At 42.7% G+C, this 6,982-nt stretch overlaps 1 non-coding gene across 1 annotated transcript; it reads right to left on the bottom strand.

The window, feature by feature from the left end:
- Nucleotides 1-3,454: 3,454 nt before the first annotated feature.
- Nucleotides 3,455-3,558, bottom strand: LOC121140076. Its single transcript, XR_005876915.1, has one exon. It is a non-coding gene; the product is annotated as a U6 spliceosomal RNA (small nuclear RNA).
- Between the last annotated feature and the right edge of the window lie 3,424 nt (nucleotides 3,559-6,982).

Below are 6,982 nucleotides of genomic sequence, written 5' to 3'. Positions count from 1 at the left end.
CTGCCTCTGCCTCCCGAGTGCTGGGATTAAAAGTGTGCGCCACCACCGCCCGGCATCAGGTATCTTTTTATCTCCATCTGCTTTATTCCTTTGAGGCAGATCTCTTTCTGAATCTGGAGCCAGTAGATGAATGCTGGGATCCAAGTTTGGGTCCTCATGGTTGCACAGCAAGCTCTCCAACTCCTGAGTGTCTAGCTCCTAGGCTCTGCTTTTGTTTTCTTTCGTTCTTTTTAACTCTTGTGTTAAATTTTGCTTTTAGTTCTGTGGGAGTTTATATGTTTAAAGCATACTCTCCACATCATAGGCTCAGTTTTCTAGGCGCTTGGGAAATAGAAAAAGAGGAAGATATTAGACTAGGAATGATAAGAATAAACTCTGTTATAACTTCTCCACCCCACTTAGCTCAGGTACTTGAATCACCTAGGTTCAGGGCATAGCTTTTCATTATTTAGTTGTGTGTGAGGCATGGGCTGGAAATTGCATGGATCCTCCTGCCTGAACCCCTGCTTGTGGGATTATGGACATACACAAAGATCAACATCAACATTTCTTATTACACTTAAGTTATTTTGTTCATTTGTATAAATGGGGACTTTTTTGTTCGTTTGTCTAGACAGGGTTTCTCTGTGTAGCTTTGGAGCCTGTCCTGGCACTGGCTCTGTAGACCAGGCTGGCCTTGAACTCACAGAGATCTGCCTGCCTCTGCCTCACAAGTGCCAGGTTTAAAGGTGTGTGCCACTACCACCTGGTTTATATGGGGACATTTGTGTGCCATAGCACACATATAAAGATCAGATGACAAGACAACCTGGGAAGTCAATTTTCTTCTTCCACCATATGGATCCCATGGATTGAATGCAGACCTTCAGGCTTGTCAGCAAACTTCTTTACCCACTAAGCCATTTTATCCCCCCTCCCCAGCATTTCTTTCTTTTCCTTTTGAGACAAAGTTTTCTTGTACCTGGAACTGACTATGTAGACCAGGCTGGCCTCAAACTCTTAGAGGTCCACCTGCCTCTGCCTCCTGAGTGCTGGGATTAAAGGCATGTGTATCATACCAGCCACCCCTTCCCCTGTGTGTGCTGCAATGGAGTTTCATCATGCAGCCCTAGCCTGGAACTCTTTATGTAGACCAGGCTGGCCTTGAATCTGTGGCATTCCTTCTGTATCTGTCTCCAGGGTGCTGGGATTACAGGCCGAACCACTATACCTAACTGAACCATTCTCCTCCTTTTTCCTTGTACGAGGTATTAAACATAGGTCCTTGCTCATGCTGGGCAGGCAAGGACGCTATCACTGAGCTACATCCCTAGCAAGTGCAGACATTTCTGAAACTACAGATAAAAATGGAGTTCATAAAAGGCATAATTGCTGTTAACCATCTTGGTCAGGGTGTTCAAGGCTTGCTTTTTTTAACCATGTTGGGGAACTGAGGTTCTAGTTTTTGTTTTGAATTTTATATGTATATAAGATATTCTGACATTACATGTGCCATGGCACTCCTTCACCCATATATACACACAGACTAAAAAAAGACTTAATTTTGTGTGTATGTTCTTGAGTGTATTCAGGAACCTGTAGAGGTTAGAAGAGGTATCAGAACAGGCATTGGATCTCCTGTAGTTGGAGTTACAGGTGGTTGTGAGCTGCCATGTGGGTACTGGAAACAGAACCCAGGTCCTCTGGAAGAGTAGCCAGAGCTCTTACCTAGTCCCAAGAATATTAATAAATGTAAATGTGAAACAAACTTCCTGCTTTAGCTTCCTGAGTGCTGGGATTAAAGATCTGGAATTTTATTTTGGTGCTGCAGATTAAAGCCAGTGCTTTCTAAAGGTTTAGCACATATTTTGCCATTGAGCTACATCCACACCCCTGCCATTTTAAGCACTCAATAAAATTCTTTATCTCAAATCACTACCGGGGTGGCACAGACCTTTAATCATAGCACTTAGTAGGCAGAGGCAAGGCAGATTTATGAATTTGGTTTACATAGTGAATTTCAGGGCAGCCAGGGTTATGTAGAGATGTTGTCTTTTTAAAAACATCACTAAAAAAGGGCAGAGGCAGGTGGATCTCTGTGAGTTTGAAACCAATCTGGTCTATAGAGCGAGTTCCAGGACAGCCAGAGCTGTTACACAGGGGAACCCTGTCTTGAAAAACCAACCAAACAAAAAACCCAACCACACAGGTGGAGGGGGTGGGTGTCGGGTGTAGGGTGGTGGTGGTGGAACATGCCTCTGCCTTCTGAGTGTTGGGACTAAAGCCATGTATGTGAGTTGAGGCCAGCCTGGTGTACAGAGTGAGTGCCAGGACAGCCTCCAAAGCTACACAGAGAAACCCTGTCTGGAAAAACAACAAGGAAAAAAATAACACTCTAATTATTTTCCAGAGAGACTCTGTATTGGGCTTTCCCCTGGTAGGCCAGACTCAGCCATACCTTGGAGCAGTAGCTTTAATGGGAAAGGCAAAATGACTCAGCTCTCCATTTACATAATCATGGCACCTTAGGAGCAATTGAGTTTTAAATGAAAAGCTGTAGGTTTCTTTTAACATATGATTTGGAAGAATGAAACTTCAGACCTTTGGCTGGGAAGTGTACTGCAAGCATCTTGAAGTCTGTTTCCCTTCACCCTCAGTGGACCTGGAGGAGCAGCTACCTGGCAACTGTTTCCAGAGTTCTTTGAATACTCCCAACCCCTCAGGTCCTATAGATCCTTTGAGTTTGGCCAAATGTTTCTGGGACAGGAGACAAGTTTGAGCTGGAGCTGTTATGAATACTGACAGGCATTGTTTTCCTTGTTTTAAGTAACTATTAACTTCTCATCTTGATTTCCTAATTCTATCTGATACAGCTCTTCCCCTCCCCTTTTAACTTTTTAAAAAAAAAATTCGAGCCAGGGTTCCTCTGTGGCTTTGGAGGCTGTCCTGGAACTCACTCTATAGATCAGGCTGGTCTCAAACTATAGAGATCCATCCGCCTGCCTCTGCCTCCTGACTGCTGGGATTAAAGGCATGTGCCATCACCGCCTGGCTCCCCTTTATTTCTAAACAGGTACTATATAATTTTTAAAAGAGCTGTACCCTTTTAAGACCATAACTCAGGCTGCAGAAGCAGCTCTGATCTACATAGTAAATTCTACCAGGGCTAAGTAGTCAGACCCTGTCTCAAAGAGAAAAAAAAGTACTGGGAATTGAGCTCAGGGCAAGCCCCAGGCTCCTTTTAAAAATTTATTTTTAGGGGCTGGAGAGATGGTGCGGTGGTAAAGAACAATTGTTGCCCTTGCAGAGGACTGGAGTTCAGTTCCCGGAACCAACATCAGGCAGCTCACCACTGACTGCAGCTCCTGCTCCAGGGAACCTGGTGCCCTCTTCTGGCATACACAGGCACTGCACTCACATGCACAAACCTGCATAGAGATGCACATATAAATAAAAGTAAAAATCTTACATTTAAAAAAACATGGACTGCTTCACGAATTTGTGTGTTACCTTTGTGCAGGGGCCATGTAATATTCTCTGTATTGTTCCAACTTTTAGTTTAGTTTATGTACTGCTAAAGAAAACATTCTTAATTTTAGACAGTCTGGCTAAGTTGTCCTGATGGATTTTGAACTCCTATGAAGCCTAGGCTGCCTTTGAACTTGTGACCCTCTTGCCTATGCCTCCAAAATTGCTGGGATTACAGTTGTGTACTACCTGGCAGCATACTGAATGCTTTTTTTCACAGTACCTATTTCACTTAGAGTTTACGAACTACATAAATTAGTTTTGCCTGTCTATGAAGTTTGTGTATGAGATACCATTTTCTTTTCAAGTTCTACTTAATTGTGTGTGTGTGAGTGTGTGTGTATGTGTGTGTTGAGAAAGGGTCAATGTAATTCTGTCTTAGAACTCACTTGGCCGGGCGGTGGTAGCACATGCCTTTAATCCCAGCACTTGGGAGGCAGAGGCAGGCGGATCTTTATGAGTTTGAGGCCGGGCTGGTCCGACAGCCTTCCAAATCAATACAGAGAAACCCTGTGTCCTAAAACCAAAAAAAAAAAGAACTCCACTTGTAGGCCAGGCTGGCCTTGAACTCACATAGATGTGCCACCACTCCAAGCACCATTTTTAATGCCTAGGATTACATGCATGCTCTACCAGGCCTGGATCTACCTAACATTATATTTGTGAAACTCTTGGAGCTTGTTCCTATCACTATGTGCTGCTGTTTGTTTATACTTTTGGCATCCCATTGTAGAATCACAGTATAATTATGATTCCATTCTACTGGTGATAGACTTTGGGTTTGGGTGCAGACTGTGGTCATTAGAAGACCACTACTGTGACAATGGTTACACATGCCATTTAGTGTACCTGCCACAGAATAATCTGTTTTTAACATTACTAAGTAGTTATTTTCTTAGGTGATTATAGTGTTTTATATTCCCTGAGAGAGGAACTGTTGATTCAAGAGAGGTAGCCAACTTTCCATTTAAAGATTTCCAGTATTGACTTTTCCCAAAGAGAATTTCCCCAAGCTTTGTTATAGTATCAGTAGCGGAATATGAAACATTGTCATTTCACATACTCAGTAACGTTTAAAAATTACCTACACTCTTTTGTATTTTGTGTTACAATGTGCTTGTGGAGGGCAGAAGACAACTTGTGAAGTCTGTTCTCTCCTTCTACCTGATAGCTGAATTCAGGTTGTCAGGATTGGTGGCTGGTGCCTTTATCTTCTGAGCCATCTTAATTGGCCCACTTAGCAACGTTTTCTATTTTTAGACTTATATTTTTGACCATGGTGGGTGTGGAATCCATCACTGAAAATATTTGCATACAATGGCATGGATGAGTCACAAGTTGTTCAAATCACCATTCTGGGATAGGACTAATGGCTACCTTCCAGTTTATCTTATAACTGAAGTGGTGCTTGTTCTAGTAGTGGAAAAGCTACATTAAATGTTTGGTACATTTTGGTCCATTTATATCACCTTACTGGCATTTGGAGACATTCAACAATTTTACTTTTTAATTCCTCATCTACAATAGTGGGTTTTTTTGGTGTGTGTGTGTGTGTGTGTGTGTGTGTGTGTGTGTGTGTACAGAAGGGGGAGGTATACACTCATGTTGAGTCTAGAATTCAATCTCAGGTGTCATTCCCCAGGCATCATTCACTTTGTTATGCAAGACAGGGTCTCTCATGTACTTGAAGCTGGCAAGTAAGCTAGACTGCTGGCCAGCGAGCCCCAGGGATCCTCCTGTCTTCATTTCCAACATGCTGGGGTTAAAAGAATGTACCATCATGACTGCTTTTTTTGAGACAGGGCCTTATGTAACCCTAGCTGGTCTGGAACTCACTATGTAGGCCAGGCTGACCTTGAACTCCTAGAGATCTGCCTGCCTCTGCCTCCTGAATGCTAGAATTAAAGGGATGCATCATCATGCCCAGTTTATGCTCAGCTTTTAAAAATGTGGATTCTGGGTATTAAGTCTAGGTCCTCATGTTTGCAACTGAGCCATTATATGTTTAATTGATTTTTAAAATTTGATTTAATATTTTGAGAAAGGGTCTATGTAGCTGTGGCTGTCCTTGAATTCACTATGAAGACCTCGCTGGCCTCAAACTCACAAAGCTGCCTGTTTATGCCTTCCAAGTGTTGGGGGATTTTTAATTTGGAAAAAATACATTTGAGCAGTCTCTCCTGTGGCCCAGACTAGAACAGAACTTGCTATGTATTCAAGGATCACCTTGAACTTTTGATCTTCCTGCCTCTACCTCCTAAGTTTGAGGTTTATAGGCATGTGCCACGGCACCTTGTTTGATTCTGGGTATCAAACCCAGGGCTTCACACTTACTATGTAAGCACCAATAGGGGGACATCTCCAGTCCCCTCTTCACCAAACTTTTTTTTTAAAAGTGTTTTACTGTGTAAGGCAGGTTGCTTGGAACTGACTTTCTTCCTACCTTAGCTACCTGTCTTACTTAGGGTTTTTGTTGCCATGAAGAGATACAATGACCACAGCAACTCTTACAAAGGAAAACATTTAATTGAGGATGGCTTACAATTCAGAGTTTTAGTCTATTATCATTGTGGTGGGAAGCATGGTGGCCTGCAAGCAGACATGGTGCTGGAGAAGTAGCTGAGAGTTCTATATCTGATAGGATCTAAAGGCAGCAAGAAGAGAGACTGACAATGGACCTAGCTTGAACATTTGAAACCTCAGGGCCCACTCCCAGTGACACACTTCCTCTAACAGGACCACACCTACTCCAATAAGGCCATACCTCCTAATAGAGCCACTCCCTATGAGCCTATGTGGGACATTTTCATTCAAACCATTACAGTACTTAGGTGCTAGGTTATTTACAGGCATTGCTACCTCACCCAGACCTCTAATGTTTGTGTTTCTTCCTACTGCTACCCTTGTCAAAAGTAGAGATGACTCAATGGTTAAGAGTACTTGCTGCTCTTACAGAGGACTGAGGTTTGGTTCCCAGTACCCAAATGGAAACTCACAACTGTCTGTAACTCCAGTTCCAGAGAATTCAGTGCCCTCTTCTGATTTTCTTGGACACCAGGAACACATGTTTTGCAGACATACATGAAGGCAAAGCACTCACAGAAAATTGCATTTCAAAGAAGCCTGGGCTAAAGAGTTAAATCCTGCCTAAAAATAAAAAAAATTCTTTAAAAAATCAAAATGATACATGTAGTTATTTTTAGAAGTCAAATTATACAAGAATTTTATAACAGATCTTGTAACCTTCCTTCCCTGGAATTCCCAGTTCCTTGGAGCCATTTCAACCATTAGCTTCTGTGTCTCACAGTACTCACTCTTGGCTTTCCCCTTGAGACTACGGCAGAGTCAGCAAGTGACCTACCCCAATATTATGTAGCCGTCAAAGTGTAAGGGCAGAAGCAATATGCCTCCAGAATCCTGAGCATTTCCAAGCTTCAGAAGCACAGAAAATCTTGCTGCTGCAGCTGGCTGTTTT

Source organism: Mesocricetus auratus, unplaced genomic scaffold, assembly GCF_017639785.1.
Source record: "Mesocricetus auratus isolate SY011 unplaced genomic scaffold, BCM_Maur_2.0 Super-Scaffold_100003, whole genome shotgun sequence".
Classification (NCBI taxonomy): Eukaryota; Metazoa; Chordata; class Mammalia; order Rodentia; family Cricetidae; genus Mesocricetus; species Mesocricetus auratus.
Note: the sequence above shows the minus strand (reverse complement) of the source record. Positions and strands in the feature narration are given on the sequence as shown.